The sequence below is a fragment of the Miscanthus floridulus genome, chromosome 17 (genome assembly GCF_019320115.1).
Source record: "Miscanthus floridulus cultivar M001 chromosome 17, ASM1932011v1, whole genome shotgun sequence".
Lineage (NCBI taxonomy): Eukaryota > Viridiplantae > Streptophyta > Magnoliopsida > Poales > Poaceae > Miscanthus > Miscanthus floridulus.
Window position 1 is genome coordinate 19,436,494 of NC_089596.1, and position 21,350 is coordinate 19,457,843.

Here is a 21,350-nt window from a genome sequence, read left to right on the forward strand (position 1 = left end):
TTTGAACTCTAGCCTTGCTGCGTATTTCAGTCTGACGCCGGAGGGTGCCGTTAGGACGATGGAGGCTCCTACTCCAGCTTGGCCCCAGGCTCCATCCGTGAATACTATCCAGCCTTGAGTGGTTGATTGTACCTTGGGCTCTGTCGGAGGTGTCCAATCTGCTACAAAATCGGCTAGTGCTTGTGATTTGATTGCTGTTCTGGGGATATACGAGATGCCAAACTATGATAGCTCTGTAGCCCATTTGCCTATTCTGCCGGAGGCTTCTTTGTTTATGATCAAGTCTTGCGGTGGCAGCAATGTTGGAACTGAGATTTCGTAGGCTTGGAAATAATGCTTTAGTTTTCTTGATGCCATCAGCACTGCGTAGGCAACTTTTTCTACCTCAGTGTAGTTTAGCTTAGCTCCGGACAGTGCTTTTGAGATAAAATAAACTGGCTTTTGAGTTTTGCCATGATTCTTTTTTCTAGCTCGTGAACTAAGACTGCGCTGACTGCATGGTCGGAGGCCGCCACATATAGCAATAGGTGGTTGTCCAATTCTGGGATGGAGACCACCAGTGAGTTTGTCAGATACTCTTTCAAGTTATGAAATGCCTCCGACTGCTTAGACCCCCACTCGAAGTTGTCTCCGCCCCTCAGGGCTTGGAAGAAGGGTAGGCTGCGTTCTGTTGATTTTGAGATGAATCTGTTGAGCGCTGCTATTCTTCCCATCAGCTTTTGCACTTCTTTCTTGTTTTTTGGTTCTGCCATTGTCATTATTGCTCTGGTTTTGTCTGGGTTCGCTTTGATGCCTTCGCTGCTTATGATGTATCCGAGCATCTTCCCTTTTGTGACTCCAAATATACATTTTTCTGGGTTGAGGTGGAGGCCAGCTGTCCTGAGGTTGGCGAAGGTCTCCTGTAAGTCGGAGACATGATCATCCTTGTTCTTGCTCATGACCACTATGTCATCGACGTAGGCTATGATGTTTCTATCTAGTTGTGAGCCCAAAACTTCCTTTGTCATTCTAGCAAAGGTTGCTCCGGCATTTTTGAGGCCCTCCAGCATTCTGGTGTAGCAATATGTCCCGAATGGAGTGGTGAAACTTGTCTTGTCTTCGTCTTCTTTTTTCATCCAGATTTGGTGATACCCAGAGAAACAGTCGAGGAGAGAAAACCTCTGACATCTGGCTGCCTTGTCGACGGAGGCATCTATTCTTGGCAATGGGAAAGGGTCTTTTTTGCAAGCTTTGTTCAGATCTGTGAAATCTATGCACATTCTCATTTTGCCATTCTTCTTTGGTACCAGTACTACGTTTGCAAGCCATTCTGAATACTTGACTTCCCTGATGACTTTTGCATCTAGCAATCTTTGCACCTCCGCCTTTGCTGCTAGGATTCTGTCCTCCGACTATTTTTCTCTGTTTCTGCTTTCTTGGTCTCATGTTTTTATTGATATCCAGTTCATGTTGTATGATGTCTCTGCTGACTCCCTGGAGGTCGGAGGCTGACCAGGCGAAGATGTCTTTGTTTTTACTAGAGTTTCCATGGGCTCTTCCTCCTCTGCTTTGCTCAATTCTGAGCTAATTATTACTTTTCTGTCTGGTAACTCCTTTTCTAGAGGGGTCACCTTTGTCTCTTCTTGACCTGCCATATCTAGTTTTTCCTCTGGGCATATTCCGAAGGCTCTAGTTCTTTGTCTGCCGACTCGACTGCATTGATGTTTCTTTGGGCTCTATAGATTGCTTTTTCTATGTTTCTTGCTTCTTTCTAGGCTGCCTCGGACTGTGATAATACCATGAAGTGCTAGGTATTTTCATGCACAGGTAGGCCATATGCAGGGCTACGTTGAATTTGGTTGTGAATCCTCTGCCCAAGATGACATTATATGGGTAATACAGATTGACGACGTCGAAGGTTATGTATTCGGTTCTAGCATTTGCTTGGGTTCCAAACGACACTGGGAGTGATATCTTTCCTAGTGCTTGTATCTGCTTGCCTCCGAATCCTATCAAAGGGGATTCGAAGGGCTATAGTTGATTCCTGGTGAGCTTCATTTGGTCAAAGGTATTTGCAAAGATGATGTCTGCTGAACTGTCAGTGTCAATCAACACTCTGCTTATCTCCCATGCTGCTATGTTTGTCTTGATTACCATTGCGTCTGTGTGAGGGTAGCTTTCTAGCTGGAGATCTTCTTCTATGAAGGTGATTGGGACTCTAGACCAATCTGTGTATTTTGCTAGGCCTTGGACTGCTACGTTGTGTACCAGGCGGAGATGATCCTTTTTCTGCTTTTTCGTTTGAAACTCCATTGATGATCCTCCGGCGATTGGTAGTATCATGCCTATTGTTGGTAGTGCTCCATGAGGGTTGACTTGGTTTTCTGGGTTTGGCTCATTTTTTGGTGTTGGGGGTTGGTTGTGAGGTGGCGGCGGAGGCAGTTGCTGCATGTGCTGCTGTTGCGGCGGATGCTCGAACCTGCTTTGGTTTTGTGGTGGTGGGTTTGTTTCGAGGTAGGTTATGTGGGGAGGTTTTGGGTTTATGTAGGTCAGGCTTGCCTCCGACCTGTAGTTACCCACCGGAGGCTGCTGCGAAGGCGCTGACCGCCATGCTGGTAGGAAGTTTAGGTAATAGGCAGAGGCCAGTGTGGAGGGATGTATTTGGTTTGTGTTTAGCGCTGGGTACATTGGGCAGTACTTGCTGGTGGCCAGTTGTGTAGGTGGTGTTGACCTCTCTTGCGCTCTGCTAGTGTCGGAGGTTGGGCAGTCTGCTTGTTCTTCATCCTTTCCTGTGTCTCTTTTGTCTCCGGACAATCTTTGGTGCTGTGCCCTGCGCTTTCGCCGTGAAAAACGCAATATGGCCTGCGTTGTTTCTACTTGTGGTTTTTGTTCCAGTTTTTGTCTTGGTAACCTTGCCGACCTTGGTTCCTGGTCTAGGTCTCCGGCCCTGCTGGCGCTGCTAGTTGCCCTTGTTCAGGGTAAGGTTGACCCTCGATGCTGAGCACTTGCTCCTGGCCTGGTTTCTGATTTGATGCATTCTGGTTCAGTATAGCTCTTCTGGGAGTTTTTGCTGCTGTTTTGCTGTCTGTTTTGACCCTGCTCCTCCAGTCTTTTCCGGAGGTCATTATCTGATCTGCAGTATTTCTCAAACTCGTCATATAACTGTTGTATGGAAGTTGGTTTCTTTCTTACTAGGTGTGCTGCGAACGGCCCAATTCGGAGGCCTTTGATCGCTGCTTCAATGGCGATCTCGTCTGGGACGTCTGGTGCCTTCGCCTTTAGTTGCACGAATTTCCGGAAGTAGTCATGTAGTGTCTCTCCCTGCATTTGCTTGCACTAGAATAGATCTGTGGATGTCAGCGACTGTGCTGTTAGCCCCTTGAAATTTGCCAATATCTTGTCCCGGAGGTTTTCCCAAGAATAGACCGTGCTTGGTTTGAGCATGAAATACCAAGCCAACGCGTCACCTTTGGCAGCAATAACAAATGACTTTGCTAGGACGGCGTCGTCTCCGCCGGCGGAGGCTACTGTTGCCTCGTAACTCATAATGAACAGATGGAGGTCTATCTTTTTGTTGAACTTTGGTAGTGTGATTGACTTGTACGCCGTTGGCCATGGCGATTGTTGTATACCTTTAGAGAGTGGGGACTTGGGATCGATAGGCCTCCGCATCACCTGAGATGGTATCATGGTCGGGTTGATCACTGGCGGAGGTATGGTTGCAGTTGGTGCTGCTGCGGAGGCTGGGATTGCGGAGGTTGACGCTGGTACTGCATGCTGCATACTTAGCATCTCAGCATGTAGGACTGCCAACTACTGCCTTATTTCTGCTGCTTGTGCTGACGCTTGAGTAGCTTGCTGATTAGCTACGAATGCTGCTGCCATTCTGTCCCTTTCTTGTTGCGCTCTTTGCAACTGTGCTTGCAGCTGTTGCAGTTCTTGCTCGAGTGTTGTGCCTGAATTTGGTTGGGCCTCCGGATCTTAAATCTCTGGATCTTGGGGTTTCGGTGGTTGACCCTGGGCATCTGCTCTGGTGTCATCCTCCGCTGGTGAGGTTGCGTAGGTGCTACGAGTGGTGCGCCTAGGCCTTCCTCTCTGACCCATGGTCGTTGCTGCTCTGGTTGTGGTTTTTCTTTTCCCTGCCATCGTTGGTTTGCCTTGGCCAAAACACGGTGGACGCCAATGTTGAGACTTGCGGTCTCAGACAGTGGGGAATTGGTAGGAACCTCCTCCCGATGAGTGCAGTAATCGGACGGAGGCTTTGGATGGGTTGGCACGGCGAGTGGGCGTGTAAGGGAGTGACACGCAGTGCAGTGGTTTCATTAATACATTCACCAACCTCCCGTACTGTTACAAGTGTTCCCTATTTATAGGGCTCAACTACCACTTTTACAGAGTTTACAATAGTACCCTTCAACTGCTACAGTACATTCTCGGAATATTCCACTACTCGCCTTTCCTCCCGGGGGTAATCTTGTCATGCCGCCCTCAGGTACTGGGCCTGCGCGATCAGCCGACCCATCAGGCCTCAGGATTCGGCGATGGGCTTTTGGACCTCTGTCGTCGGTCTCCGTCCCATCAGGTCTCAGGATTCGACGGCGGGCCTTTGGACCTCCGCCGTCGGTCTCCGCCCCATCGGGCCTCAAGATTCGACGAAGGGCCTTTAGGCCTCCGCCATCGGTCTCCGCCGCTGGGACGCCGAGGCCGCAGACCCCCGACGCCCAGTATTTCCGTCCTCCTGCTTGGGTCTCTGCCCCTACGAGCGGAGGTCGAACCAGCGCGGCCGCGCCGTCCACGAGCGCCTTCCTCTAGTTACCTGCACACACACGTAGGTAATGTTGGCACTTGATTAGCCTTGCAGCGGGGCGGCCTCCACCCCCTCCGCCCGGAGACGCCTATGAGCTAACCGGGCAGAGGCTACGCCAGGGTCACCGGCAGCGTCCTTCAAGCAGTCTGAGTAACCGTCATCTTTCTGGGTCTGGAGGCGTAGTAGCTGGGCCTTTGCTTAGGTAGTTGGTCGGAGACGTCTTTACGAACTGCTAGCCGCGTAGGTCTCCGCCACTCTCGGAGGCCGTGTTACAACATATAAGTATGCGTCAAAGCCGTCGGTCGACGGTCGTCGATCGATTGCATGGCTAGAGGTGCAGCCACAACTGCAGCTTGTGTTCTGCTGCCAATTATGGGGTCGATCAATTGCATGGCTAGTGGATCAGCCACAATTGCACTTTGTGCTCTGCTGCTCTCCAAAGGAGCAAGTAGAACTAAATGATCACCAATCAAGTTCATGACATCCCCATCTTCTGGCTTTTATTGCTGTACGTGATGCCTTCGTTCTGACTTGATCTGAGAGGGAATAGTGCCATCTCACGACTAACGACCAAGGAAGCCTAACTTAGCCGGGTTAGACTCAGTGTTGCTGCCTGCTCGGCGTCCCCCTCATCAGAATTGAAGGCAGTCATCACACTAGTCAATCGTGAGCTTGCTCTATAGTTGCATGTTTTGGGTCGCTTTGCCGTATAGTTTTCCTAACAAACGCCTGCCAAGTTAATGACACACTTGAGTTTCTGGCCTTCATTGGCCAAGAGATGCCTTCAGTCTCTGGACTTCACCTAAGAGGGAGGAGTTCATCTCACAAGCATCCTTCAAGATTTCAAACCGCCGGTCAAGCTCATTGCCACTGCTCTTGGAATCCTGTGCGATGTCTTGCAGAACAAAGCTCTTCAGCATAGCCTGTTGTACAGAATTCAACAGATACTCAGGACTCAGGACAGTGGCATGATCAAGCATATACGTGGAAGGAATTGCAGTACCAAGCATTCAAAGAAACATGAGCCGCGACCAATTACCTCATGATGCCGCTTCTGTGCATAGCAACGGATAAGCGATTTGACCAGCTTGTTTCCCAGCGTTTTGCCAGAATCGCTGGACTGGAAGACAGAGCCTGAAAGATGATGCTTTGCCAATGTGAAGGCCATGGAATCACGCTGTGAAGCTTTGTCAAGGACACCAGACGTCCATGATTTAGCATAAGATTCCAAAATTTTTTCATCATCCTGCAGTAAGTATTGTAGAAAATTGAAACAGTGAGACTATGTTCTTTGAACATGGAGAAGCAGCCAACAAAAGAAGTTTAATCATACTAAATGATGGTATGGAATTAATACATATAAAAACCAAAATAAATGTCAGCGAAATAGTATAAATCATGCACTGTCTATTGCATATTCGCTGTGCAATAGACAAAGACAAACAGAGTACAAAGGTCAAGTTCCCAAATAAATAACTAAATGCAAAATAAATTAAAGAAAATGTACCTCAAGAGGCTCCAAGTATCCTTGGGCGTTGCCAATGCATTTGTCCAACGGGGGTAACAGTTCAAGCACATATGCATTAGACAGTGCATTCCATGCTGCAAGCCGTACTGCTGGCTCAACCTTTCTATGCAGATAAATGGCCACTTGCTGACCAAAAACAAAATCTCCATATGAGACAGCTGCAAATTGATCAACTAGGCTCTCAACAAAAGTAGTATAGCTTCCATGAATTTTCTCCTGGAACCTGAGAATTTCGAGGCAACTGATCTCCATTGCTTCCTCTGAAGTGGCCACTGCAACACCCTTAACTTCCTCGACAGAGTTAGATTTACAGAATTTCTGGCATAACCTGTTCAGATGCTGGCCATACAATTCCTGTAAAGCACAGAAAATATCCCTACTTCTGTCTTCTTGTAGCAAATGCATGCTAGAGCGGATAGAGACCGAAAGTGCATGAATTTTCCAGATTAAAGGAGCATGAAGGCACGGGGTAGCTGAAATGGCCTCCAGACCTAAAAGGAAGATAAGACCAGCCCTTGAGACATCAAGAATATAGTTGGCTGATGTTGAGAGCGTGCCTTTTGGATCATCAATGCAGCAAACTGAGCTTAGAATCCATTGGATAGGAAGAGGCTGTTATGACCGGCATCCAGTACTCCAGGCGAAGGCCCAGCAGTGGCTAGAGGATGCCGGCGGGTTAGGGGGCTCAAGGCCCATATTTATCATATTTTACATAATATTAGAGTTATTTTCTATTATTATTCGGAGACATATAAATACCTGTAAACTCTATTGAGGAAATTAAGCAGAAACAATTATTGTTTCCGGCTTCCTCAGGGAGCCGGGAGAAACCCTAGCCGCCTTCTCTCTTCTTCCTTCCGTGAACAGTACCACGGCACTGTAGCGACGGTACTGTAGCGCCGCCGCCCTCTGCCTTCGCGGGATCACGGCGTCCCGCCGTGGTCCATCGCGGTTTAAGCCTCGACCCCCGATCACCCACCGCTACAACCTACGCTCGGTCAGAGGAGGAACCTCGGTTCCTATCAGCTTGGTATCACAGACCTTGTCGATCATGGACACCCCCGCTGTCTCCTCCGCCGCGCCATCGCCGGCGATCCCGCCGGTGCCGACCACCTTCACCGCGCCCCCTGCTATGTCGGGCGTTCTGGTGGTGCCGCCCTCCCAATCCCTGCCGACCACCGTCGCGCCGCGGTGGGTGTTAACGCCCGAGGAGGTGACGACCTCCATCGTCAATCTCAGCCATGGCGTGAAGGAGCTGTAGGACATGATGAAGGCGTTTCTGAGCGGCCAGTACGTGGTTCCACCACCGCAACCGTCACATCCTCCTCCGCCGCTGCCGTTGCCCTCATCCGTCTCGGTGCCGCAAATCACCTACCCCTACGGGATGCCTACGGACTCCATGTCGTCGCCGTCGACTTCCGTTCAGCCGTCGGTGTCCCAGGTCCCGATCCATATGATGCAACTTCCACACTCGCCGTCGCCGATTCCGGCTTGGGCCCTTGGATCCTCGGCGGCGCACCACTCCATGACCGCGCCGCTATACTCCTCGGCGCCGCCTCGGTCCACCATCCCTCAGGCTCCATCGACGGCCGCCCATGGGGGACCCTATGCAGCAGGGACCCTGTACGGCAGCGTGGACGGGACGCTGTTCCACGACACCAGCGCCTCCGTGGCGGCCTACGCGGCCGTGCCACCTGGGGCCGACCAGGAGGGTCCCTACGAGCGCCCTCAGCAGGCCATGGGGGGCGGTCTCGACCGCTTGCTGCCCAAGACGCATCGCCTCGAGTTCGCAACCTACGACGGCTCGGAAGACCCCCTGAATTGGCTCAACCACTGCGAGCAATGCTTCCGGGGCCAACGATGGCCGGCCTCCGACAGAACGTGGATTGCGTCGTACCACCTCCGGGGCCTGGCGCAAACCTGGTACTACGCCCTCGAGCAGGATGAGGGCATGCCTTCTTGGGAGCGCTTCGTCGAGCTGTGCCGCCAACGCTTCGGACCGCCAGTTCGCGGTACTCGGCTGGCGGAGTTGGGGCGCTTGCCGTTCCAATCTACGGTCCAGGAGTTCGTCGACCGCTTTCAGGCGGTGTCCTGCCATGCACGGGGCGTCTCGGCCAAACAGAAGGTCGATCTCTTCGTCGGGGGCCTTCCCGAGTACATTCGGGTGGATGTGGAGATGCGCGATCCCCAGGACATCCAGACGGCCATGTACTTGGCACGGGCTTTCGAGCGGCGGCCATGCCCACGGCGCCACCCCCGCGGGGTGCCCGGCCTCCACCTCGTCCCGGCCTGCCCCCGCGTGCCCCGCCACCAACAGCGGGGGCTCCAGCTTAGCCGGGCGCTGGCCCCGCGAGCGGGCAGGGTGCCCCTCCCATGCGTCAGTTCCGTCGCCTCACGCCGGCGGAACAGTTGGAGCGCCGCCGTCAAGGGCTGTGCTTCAACTGCGACGAGCCCTATGTCCGGGGCCATGTGTGCCCCCGGCTGTTTTACCTCGAGTCTACGGACTTCGTCGACGAGGAAGCCGGGGAGGTGACTGCTGCAGACGCCGACGCAGCCGCCTTTCCAGACGAGCCGGCCGGCCAAGGTGTGGCCGGCGATGCAGCAGACGCTGCTAACGCCCTTGTCGTTTCTCTCCATGCTGTTGCAGGAATCCGCCCGCCCAACGCCATGCTGCTCCCCGTCACCGTCAAAGACGAGAGTTTCCTCGCCCTCCTCGACACCGGCTCCACTCATAATTTTGTCCAAGGGGCTGTGCTGCGCCGTTTGGGCCTGTCTCCAGCTGGTGGTGACCACCTCCGTGTCACGGTCGCCAATGGTGAGCACGTGGCGTGCGAGGGCATTGCTCGGAACGTGCCCGTCCGCATCGGCGACGAGGACTTCACCATCACATGTGTTGGCCTCAACCTGGGCGCCTTCGACTTCATCATCGGCTTCGACTTCATTCGCACGTTGGGCCCCGTGTTGTGGGACTGCGACGCCCTTACCATGGCATTCTGGAGGGAGGGCCGCCGCGTCACCTAGCAGGGCGTGCCCGGCCCTCAGACGCCCTCCCCACAGCAGGCGGTGACCGCGGTCACGACTGACCTGCGGCTACCTCTCCTGGATCGCCTGTTGGCGCAGCACGGTGACATCTTCGACGAGCCTACTGGGCTCCCTCCGGCGCGCCCCTACGACCACCGCATCCACCTGCTGCCCGGGACGGCCCCAGTGGCGGTGCGCCCGTACCGATACCCGCAGCTGCAGAAGGACGAGCTCGAGCGCCAATGTGCAGCGATGCTTGCCTAAGGGATCATTCGGCCGAGCACTTCGCCGTTCTCCGCGCCCGTCCTGCTGGTGCGCAAGGCGGACAAGTCGTGGCGCTTCTGCATCGACTACCGCTCCCTCAACGCCAAGACCTCCAAGGACAAATTCCCAATTCCGGTGGTTGACGAGTTGCTGGATGAGCTCCATGGGGCTCGTTTCTTCACCAAGCTTGACCTTCGTTCCGGCTATCATCAGGTGCGCATGCACCCGGAGGACATCGCCAAGACGGCTTTCCGCACCCATCAGGGCCACTTCGAGTTTCTGGTGATGCCATTTGGGCTCTCCAATGCCCCGGCAACCTTTCAGGCGCTGATGAATGACGTCCTTCGGCCTTACCTGCGGCGGTTTGTGCTGGTATTTTTTGATGATATATTAATTTATAGTCCATCATGGGCCGAGCACTTGCAGCATGTCAACATCGTCCTCCATGCGCTTCGGGTACACCACCTTCACTTGAAACGATCCAAGTGCTCGTTTGGCGCGTCGTCGGTGGCCTACCTGGGCCACGTGATCTCCGAGGGCAGCGTCGCCATGGACGCTGACAAGGTCGCCGCCGTGGCTGCGTGGCCCCTGCCGCACTCTGCCCGCGGCCTGCGTGGTTTCCTCGGCCTCGCGGGCTACTACCGGAAATTCATTCAGGACTTCGGCATCATCGCCGCCCCACTCACGCGTCTCTTGCGGCAGGACGCGTTTGTGTGGGACGACGATGCTTCGGGGGCATTCGAGGCGCTCAAGCGCGCTTTGACCACAGGACCTGTTCTTCAGATGCCAGACTTTACTAAGCCCTTCGTGGTCGACTGCGACGCGTCGGGCGCAGGGTTCGGCGCCGTCCTCCACCAGGGCGTCGGGCCCCTCGCCTACTTCAGCCGTCCCTTCGCGGCCCGTCATATCAACCTGGCGGCCTACGAGCGGGAGTTGATCGGCTTGGTTCAGGCCGTTCGTCATTGGCGTCCATATTTGTGGGGGCGCCACTTTTTGGTTCGCACTGACCATTACAGCTTGAAATTTTTGCTTGATCAACGATTGTCTACAGTTCCGCAGCATCAATGGATCAGCAAGCTATTTGGTTTCGACTTCTCGGTAGAGTACCGTCCGGGCCGCTTGAACATCGTGGCAGACGCTCTCTCTCGCCGGGACTTGGCAGATGGGGGGGCAGCCGTCCTGGTGGCCGCGGCTGCAGCAGCCCTCCCCGTGTCGGGACCATCCTTCGACCTTCTGGACGCCATCCGGCGGGCAACAGCAGCCGCGCCTGACGGCCAGCAACTGCTGGCGCAGCTCCAGGCGGGGGAGCTAGCGGCCCCATGGCGCCTGGCTGACGGCCTTCTGCTCCATGGCTCCCGCGTCTACGTGCCGGACCAAGGGGACTTGCGCCAGCAAGTGCTCCTCTTGGCTCACTCAGCTGGCCATGAGCGCACCCAGAAGACGCTACACCGACTCCGTGCAGATTTCTACATCCCCCGTGATCGTGTGTTGGTGCAGGAACCTAGGTGCGTTCTTGCACCACATGCCAGCGCAATAAGACGGAGACGGTTCAGCCCGCGGGCTTGCTGCAGCCCCTCGACGTCCCCACCCAAGTGTGGGCGGATATCTCGATGGACTTCATCGAGGGCTTGCCCAAGGTTGCGGGCAAGTCGGTCATCCTCACGGTGGTGGATCGCTTCTCCAAGTACGCCCACTTCATCGCGCTCGGCCACCCCTACACTGCTACGTCCGTCGCTCGTGCCTTCTTCGACGGCATCGTTCGCCTTCACGGGTTTCCGCTGTCCATCGTCAGCGACCGGGACCCCGTGTTCACCGGGCACGTTTGGCGAGACATCTTCAAGATGGCGGGCGTCCAGTTGCGCATGAGCACAGCTTTCCATCCGCAAACGGATGGCCAGTCCGAAGTGGTGAACAAGGTCATCGCCATGTACCTCCGTTGTGTGACGGGGGATCGCCCCCGCGCGTGGGTGGATTGGCGGTCGTGGGCGGAGTACTGCTACAACACCTCCTTCCACACGGCTCTTCGCGCCACACCGTCTGAGGTCGTCTACGGTCGCCCTCCTCCGCCACTGCTGCCCTATTCGCCGGGTACAGCTCGAACCGAGGCTGCAGATGCGCTTCTTCAGTCCCGTGATGAGATCCTCGCCGAGGTGCGCCAACGTCTTTTGCAGGCTCAGCAGCTGTCCAAAAAATATTATGATGCCGGCCACCGCGACGTCGAGTTCCAGGTGGGCGACTAGGTGTGGCTGCGACTGCTCAACCGCACAGCCCATGCACTCTCTCCAAGGGCCAAGGGCAAACTCGGTCCTCGCTATGCCGGGCCGTTCCGCGTCTTGGAGCGTCTTGGAGCGGTGGCGTATCGTCTACAGCTGCCCGAGGGTGCCCGTCTTCATGATGTCTTCCACGTGGGATTGCTCAAGCGCCACCGCGGTGACGCTCCAGCAACGCCGGCCAGCCTGGCGCCGACCGTACACTCCTGCCCCGGCCAAGGCGCTACGTGTCCAGCGGCGCCGTGACACCTGGCAGGTGCTGATCCAGTGGCATGGTTTTCCAGAAGAGGATGCGACATGGGAGTCCGTCGACGAGTTCCGCTCCTTCTACCCTGACTTCCAGCTCGAGGACGAGCTGTTTGAGAAGGCGGGGAGAGATGTTATGACCGGCATCCAGTACTCCAGGCGAAGGCCCAGCAGTGGCTAGAGGATGCCGGCGGGTTAGGGGGCTCAAGGCCCATATTTATCATATTTTACATAATATTAGAGTTATTTTCTATTATTATTCGGAGACATATAAATACCTGTAAACTCTATTGAGGAAATTAAGCAGAAACAATTATTGTTTCCGGCTTCCTCAGGGAGCCGGGAGAAACCCTAGCCGCCTTCTCTCTTCTTCCTTCTGTGAACAGTACCGTGGCACTATAGCGACGGTACTGTAGCGCCGCCACCCTCTGCCTTCGCGAGATCACGGCGTCCCGCCGTGGTCCATCGCGGTTTAAGCCTCGACCCCTGATCACCCACCGCTACAACCTACGCTCGGTCAGAGGAGGAACCTCGGTTCCTATCAGAGGCAGTCTCTGATGCGCCCACTCTACCACTAATGTGTTGCAAGGTTGATTTACAGCTTCTGCCAACTCTGTTTCTTCTTGAATTGTCTCCAATGTCTCTGGTGTTTTTGAAATCTTAGTGCTGCTATTATTTCCTGCGTATTTATCTGAATGCTTCTTCTTGACGGCTAACCATCTGGATCTGAAATGTGAATTGAGAACACTGCTGAAGAGCAGATATTCATCTTCATTTATGTCCCATTCAAAAGGTTTCAGTAATTCCATGTCAGAGGTAAATTTGTGTATAGATGATTTGAGATACTTCAGAATGGAAGGTTCAAAAATCATATCAAAAGCTTTCTCCAACATATAGATTTGTCCAGGTCCGGCAATCAAAGACAACCCTAGGGAAGAACCGATCCAATTTGAAGCTGTCACAATTGTGTTAGTCACATTATCTGACTTCACACCTTCATCGAGGATGACAGGACTTCCTGGAACTGAAGAGAAACATTTGATCAATTCTACGACCAATTGCGAATCCAATTGTGCAAGTAGGCATTTAAGAGACCAAAACCCTCCACCACATGCCCCCCAGCCAAACCCAACACCAGGAGCTGGTCCTCCTCTACCAAACATCTCTATGTTCTGTGATATGGACCATTGTGATGAAATCATTGGCAATAGCGAAGTCAGCAAGTGTAGCAAATCATTATGCCATAAACTGGAGATACCTTCTCCTAGTAGCTTACCAGCTACACCTGTTCCAGACTCATTGAAACACTCAGAACAACTTTTTTTGGCTCCCTGGATCACTCTGTCAACAGACCAGGATAGCTGCACTAATCTTTGAAGGCAGCTTATGGAAGACAATGATACATCAACATTACCATGGCATCTCATATAACATAGTCCCTGCACCAAAGATGCACAACAAAAAGACTGATGCTCTGCATTTCTAACAGCAACAGTGCCCGAGCAGCTGAAAAATCCATTACTAATTATGCCCGGGCCAATTTTGGGGACAAAATCAGGTATCCAGGGCAAGCTGTAACTTTTATCCTCAGGAGTGACATCTAGTGATATTCTTTCCAAAATTGAATTAAGCATGCCTAGCACAGAAGCAATCACCAAAATCAAATAGCTTGCCTCTACCATGTGCTCTGTATTCCTATTCTGCCCGCTGATTAGTGAACATACATAGGGAATATCATTAAGATGTAACCAAGATAATGCTAAGTCTACCATCGGGGCAACATGGCTCCAAGAACATGTCTCAATATAACTGGCAGAAACTCCCAGATCTTGATTGGCAAGCTGCTCCACTGAATGAAGGAGTGGTAACCTTTGTGCCAGAGCTGCTAAGACAAGATATGACTCTCTAGCGACAGAACTAAACTCAACAAGAACATTGTGTTCACTTAGTTTCTTAAACTCAGGACGACTGAGCCACAGACACAAAACAGGAAAGAAATCAGCAAAGTGAGCTATACAAAAACCATAGGAGATGCAGGTTCTCCAAAACCGCAGCTGCTCAACCATCATTGCTGAACTAAGCTTGCATTTTTCCTTTCCAGATCTTACCCAGTCCTCAATAGTACCAGCTTTTCTGTACCAGTGCCACAATGCCTGCTGAAAAACTCCATGGTTCACAAAATTCAAGCAAGTTTGCCTGTTGTATTTGGACAAAACCTGATCAAAACAGAATATGTGGCTTTAGATGCTGAAAAGAAGTCCTGTTTGGCAGAAAAACAAGGGAAACCGCACATGTTTTCTACAATATGAGTCGATTGCAGTAGCTTTCAAGATGCTGTATTTTCAAAGTATAATATTACTGGAACATAGAAGTGAACATGTACGCTATAAAATATCAAAACACATAAATTAGTATGTGTGGTTACATAAAATGTGGAGGGCAGTGTGATTGAGGGAGACAAGGAGCGAGCTTCATGAACTAGAAAGGAACCAATTCATGAAACATCTATAACATATGGCAATCGATGTGAACTATTAATGCACTTGCATACAAAGGAAATCATTTGAGCTCAACTAATAATTCAGAAGAGTGCCACACATTACTGGGAATAATATTACACATCTCCCGGTCAGTAAAATACGCAAGGATGACCAAGAGAAGCACCTGTCTAATAATAATCTGCACCTACAGGAATTATTCAGCATCAAGCCATCAACATGTGTGCTATGTCAATCGATGATGCCAACTATCTATCATGATAGCTCTATAACACGGGTGTCAAAAGAACCAAAAAATTACCTTCAAGAGAGTAACCCCTTTGATTTGTGAGGAGTGAATTTCCATTGATCCTTGATTTATCAACAGCTTAGTAACACTTTGAATAAGTCTTGGGCAATTCAAGATTGCATCAGCAGAATGTGGGGAGTGCCTGGCTAGTGCTACAAGAACCGATACAAGATAATCTTCTAAAGCAGGAGATGGGTCCATCTGAATCAATGGAAAAGAAAAGGTTCAGTTTAACACCCTTAATGATTACAATCACTTTTTGAAAGAAAAGAACAAAATTATTAGCAAAAAAAAAAGAGTCAACTAGGCATTAGCTGATACAGGGGTCACTAAAAATGTACAAGTGCAATGCACAGTTACCACTACAAAATTACCTGGTGGAACAAATATCATGACTGAGTTCAAATGAACAACACAGAAGCCAGGGGATACATTCAAAAATATATGCAGATGTTGGATAAAAGATATAATAAATTAATAGGCCCATCCAACTAAAATTATTTGGCAATTATTTTTTTAAAAGAAAAATGGCAGGAGCTCCAAGCATAAATTAAGAAGAATAGAAATGTCGTAGATACTAGACCCACAGGATGAGGCAAGCAACAACACCAAAGCTCTACTCGAGTGACTAATTGATAACGGAGTCATAATTATAGGATACCTATAGTACCACAATATGTTCCAAGGGATCCCAATTCCCAAGGTTAGTGCTAAAAATTCAAAAGCGAATCATAATTATCTTATTACACTTTCACTAGCAACAAATATTGAGGTGGTGTGACCAAAACAAATGATATTTGCTGGTGAGGACAAGGTGGTCCAATAGCGGCATTCGACATGATAAATCAGTCGAACTTTGAAACAACCTCTGACATCACTCAATAAACCTGAATGGGGGGGGGGGGGGGGGGGGGGGGGGGGGGGGGGATCAGACAGTGCAAATAACATCAATTGGGTTATGTATTATTAAACATAAGAAACCACAAAGGTCAATGTAACTTCCGTATGTTTGAAGTATTTTCAAAGAAACAACAACAAATCAAATAAGAATAAAAGGAAAAAAAAACTGACCTCCAACAGAAAACAGATTCGTGGAAGTATTCCCATCCTAACAAAACCAGCAGCAACATCTTGGCCAGACACAACAACATCATCCTGAATTGTATGCTTCTCATCAGCTTCGTCTTCATCATTATCACCATAATGTGGGAGTATATTCGATGGTTTTGTGTTGTATTTCCAAAACCCACCATCAAGAAAGCCTCCATCTAGGTCAGGTTTGCTACGAAACACAGGAGCTGTGCAGATATCTTTTCCATTACCTACTTTCTGCAGGTATAACAATGACAAAATAAGGCTCAAATTAGCAACAAAAATAGACTAGAACCACCCAAAAAAGACAGTTACCTCTGAAAATTCAAAATAGGATTCATTGAACTCACAGCTCAGCACAACATTAACTACTTTAGCACAACTCAAAACTACAGAATCATGGTTATCATCCAAAGCCATCCTGCAAATGCATCAGTTAGTAACAGAAACTCGGAAAGTGCAAAGTAGAAAATAGGAAAGAAAAGAAAATGGCATCACAAGGTCCCAAATCCAAATAGTTGCCTTTGGGTCAAACAAAAAAAATGCAACCATGTATTTTAGATTACAAGGTGGATGCACACGCAAACACCAACACGCATGCCACCTTTAAATTAAAATACAAAGCTAAGGGACAACACAAATATGAGAGGTCCATGATTGTATTTACATGTTTACTACTGATCAAACTATTCAAATATTCCATTTATGGTTCACTTCATTTATACGCATTGTAAATCTGAATGCATAGTATTACTCTGCATGTAACAAGGAAGAACTGAATCCAATAAATAAGGAATGACATTTAGATCACAAAGTCACATAGCACAAACACTCAGTAGATAGCATGCCAGTGCCAGCAGAAGATATGGGTAAAGAGTAGAAACCATGCAATCGCTCCACTCTTTTCCTCAGTAGATAAAACTGTGAAGCTAACTCCCAAGAAAATGGGTTTGCATTGATAACAAAGGGGGTATTTAAGAAAGGTATTTTTACCTCAGGGAGAGTACCAATTCTGGTTCAGGCCCAAGTGCATAGGACCAAACTGCTTGTCAGTCATCGAATTTTTTATTAGAATTCATTCCTTTAACATTATCCATTAGATCGGTCTTATGAAGGCTCTGCAATGCCCTATTCAGAATAGAAGCAAGAAGTTGCAGTGCAAGCACACGCTGCCCCGGAACCTATAATTTGAGGAAGCTGAATTATATCGCATGTCCAGTAGTTATCATATTGCAACTTTTAAAAATTAAAAGTTATATTTTAACAGATAATATAAAAAATGCATTCTTTGAAACCTGAGGCAATGACGGTTACTATTTACTACCCTCACCATGGCACTCCTATGTTGACACAGAAGTATAAAATAGACTAGAACATTGAACTTGCCAGATAACCAGTTCAATAGCTAATGCTCTATACAAACCAAATTTGTGAAAAAACTCATTACCTCACCTAGCACCTTGATTCCTTTCTTCAGTGTTTATTACAAACACAGCACTAGGAAATCACTCCCTCTATCTTCAATGTTTATCACAAACACACTAGGAAATCACTCCCTATCTTCAGTGTTTTTATCACAAACACACTAGGAAATCACTCCATCTTCAGTGTTTTTATCACAAACACACACTAGGAAATCACTCCCTCTCTCCAGTGTTTATCACAAACACACACTAGGAAATCACTCCCTCTCTCTCATCATTTTATCAAACACACACTGGGAGATCACTCCCTCTCTCACCATTTTATCATATATACAGGAAATCACTCCCTCTCCCTCTCACACCATTTTCTCATATATATATATATATAGCTGATACACCTGCCCATGATATCATCCTAACTACTGCAGTCATAACTCCTATGATTGTCTATTATTCTCCTTGACTACTAGCTGAAAATCTGCTGACACAATGAACCTGGACACATGCATGGACACACAGGCTAACACACCTTTAGACGTCATACTGCGACATAAGCATGGCATATACATGATACAAATTAAGAATTAAAGGCCTCTTTTCACCTAAAACATATATTCCTTGGGATCCACAAATCAAGAAACGAAAAAATAAGAACCAATCCTTGAAAAAAAATGTAAGTAAAATATGTACCACACAAAATAGTGCATAATACAAAGGCCACAAAAACTCAAGAAGTAATACATATTTTATTCCATGCTGAAACCCAGAGCCTATTTTACATCACTAGGATAGAGAGTGGAAATTATCGTAACAATCACACTTTCAAGTTTCTTATTGAGAAGACATTTTTGGAATAACCCTTCCCATGTAAATGGTTGGATGTTGTGGAGAAAGTCAAGAAAGATTTGAAGTCGCTAATTGTCCTAAGTGCTTCGATGCTGTGGAAACATCATAATGATTGTGTATGTGTGTTTGGTGACTGTGTCTATGTGTTTAATGGATCCAATCTCAGCATTCAGCTTGTGATTAGAAATGTCCTTGAGGCTCATCTTTGGCGCCTTGCTGGCACTAAGCGGTTATCACATCTGGAGGTAGTCGCCAGGTAGTGCTTGATAGTGTTCAGGTCGGCTCATGTTTTTGATGTAACAGAAGCAATTCTAACTAAGAGTGATTGGTGTGTGGGTGTGGCGTGTGTTGTGGATGCATTGTATTCTGGGTTTTCTTCTTAATGCAATGATACGCAGCTCTCCTTCGTATTCGAAAGGAAAAAAACCTTCCCAAGTAAATGGACAAATAATATTAGAAACAGAGGGTGTATAAAAAACAAACCATGCTCCTGGTAAGTGCCACTGCCTCATTGATTGTGTACCCAACAGCTGCAGGATCTCCTTCTGTTCTAAGGAAATCACGCTCAGCAACACTTTCTGAATGCATCTTCTTGCCCTGAAAGCGGGAGATATAGGTTGTCATCTAAAGGATACCACATCAACAGAAGCAAATGTAGCTCAGATGAGCAAAACCATGTGATATACCATCTTGTTGCTCGTGAGAATATTGGAACCCCAATATGTCTCCATCTAATGTGAACCTACAAGACCTGATCCGCTCCACTCTCTCACTCCACGCCTTCCAAGAGTGCCCACTATGTTCACCAGCAGTCAACCAATCCTCTGGTGTAGCACTTTTGGTCTTCTGCGGCCCTGAGTTTTCCAGACCCTTGTCCTTACCTACATCCTTCGTGCCTCCAGATTTCTCCCTTCCCCGCCGCCTCAGCATCTCCACCAATGCAGGGTTCAGCTTATTTACGATATCTGCTTGGGCCTCTGCAATCTCCCCTGCAGACATCCCTGCCAACCTAGCCATGTTCTCTGCACTGATCTCTGCTTCCATCGATGGTTCCCTGCCGTCCAGGTCCATACTCTCTGCTTGTGATGCCGAATTCCTAACCTCACCTGCCTTCACCAATTCATCTCTCGATTCAGCCTGACTCATCGGCTTCTTGGACACCACATCAGAAACCGAAAGCACGGCACCTGGTCCTTCCCTAGCATTTCCACTGTCAAGCTGCATAGCACCTCCCTCCAATCCTCCACTGTCAAGCCGCATAGCACCTCCCTCCAATCCTCTTCCCGTAGCTGCCACACCACCTACCTCAGAAACCACAGGCCCAGCATCAATTCTCTGATCGCTCTGTTTCTTGGCCTGCACTAGCTTCCCCTGCCTCCGTTTGGGGGGAGCATCGCCAACAAACTCACGCCACCGGCTAAAATCCATGCCCTTCTTCTCCTTCCTTCTCACAGGACCAGCTGCAGCAGCCGCCACAGGATGGTAGTCTGTCTCGTCCATGTCCATCTCGTCGTCGTCGTCCCCAGCCCCATACTTGGAGGCGTCCTTCGCCACGGGACCCCAATGCTGCGGAACGGGAAGGAGTAGTTGGTCAGCGGGGAGTATATACAATCAAAAAGCAACGAAGCAAATCGAGGTTAGGGGGTTAGGGGCCTAGGGTTGGGGAGGGCGGCGGCGGCTTACGGGGCCGTGGGAGAGGTGGCGGGCGACGGGGAAGGGGAGAATGGAGGGGCGGGGCGCGGAGGAGGGCGCGGCGGCAGAGAAGCCCTTCTCGACGATGGCACCGACGAGGCGGGACGGGGACACCGCCGCCGCGGCAGGTGTAGGGGGTGCGGGGTGGAAGGGCTCCTCCACGACCTTACGGCATGTAGGGTGCGCGCCGCCGGGCTGGTGCCGCCGCTTCGTCGGCGCGTCCATCGGGGATGGGACGGGAGCGGAACGCTACGTGGCGGTGCGATTAACAGCGATAGGGGTTTAAGGGGCTCTGCCGCTCTGCGCGTGCTTGGTTTTGTGGTCGCCCGTGACGTGGACCCTCCTGGCTGCCCTCAGAAGCGGTGCAGCTTAGGCCACGCTTCTCTTATAATCCGTACTTTTCAGCTTATTTTTTTCAACCGAAATAGTATTTTTCTCTCATAACAAATCAGCTGGAAGCTAGTATTTTTCTCTCATAACAAATCAGCTGGAAGCTTGTTTTCTTTCAGCAAAGCGAACGGGGCCTTAAAGAGAAATAAAGTAATAGAGGTCACCGAGCAGGGTGGGCATTCGGTTTAAACCGACAAATCAGTACCAAAAAAACTGACGAGAATTCGGTGTCGGTTTTTCGGTTTCCACCAAAAAAACCGAAGCAAGCATAGAGAAGGAAAAATCAAAAGGGAGAAGAACGCCAAAACAGAGAAGGAAGAACGAATCGCAGTCCTCAGATGCCGCAACAGCCGGATGCGCCGCCTGCAATGCCCCCTGCTCACGCGTCACAACCAGAGCCAGGCACCCTGCTCGCCGCCACCGCGCTCGCCCCCTGTTATCGCTAGATCCCTATCTCTCTGTCGCTGGCTCGCTGCTAGCTGAGCGGCCTGAGTTCGAGTCTTCAAGGGAGAGGGAAGGAGCGGAGCGGTGGACGGGGCGACGGGCACGGGCGGAGCGAGCTGCGGCGCAGAGAGCCACGGCGGTGGCGGAACTGCGACTCCGCGGCACAAGGAGCCACAACGGTGGCGGAACTGGGAGGCCGCGCATGGAAGGAAGGGGCGAGACCGTGAGCGGAAGGGAGGGACCGCGGGAGCGACCCAGAGTGTGCGGCGGCTGGCAAGTGGCCCCGTTCGGCTGGCCCTAAAAGCCGGCTTGTTTAGCTTTTTTTCAGCCGGAACAGTGTTTTTCTCTCACAACAATTCAGCTGGAATAGTGTTTTTGCTTCTTTTTTCAGACAAGCAAACGAGGCCTAGGTTTCAAGTGTTTTTTTACTTTTATACTTCACATAGTTGGGCTCACGAATTGGGCTAGTAAACGTCCGTTGGGCGACGCCTATGGGATATTTGAATTGCACCACTACTAACGGGTTCCCGACGGGGATCGGCGACGGGCTGCAAGGAACG

The 21,350-nt window shown here is 50.3% G+C and overlaps 1 pseudogene; it reads right to left on the bottom strand.

Annotated features, from left to right (window-relative positions):
• Positions 1 to 4,289: 4,289 nt before the first annotated feature.
• Positions 4,290 to 20,216, bottom strand: LOC136516794 (transcriptional elongation regulator MINIYO-like; annotated as a pseudogene).
• Between the last annotated feature and the right edge of the window lie 1,134 nt (positions 20,217 to 21,350).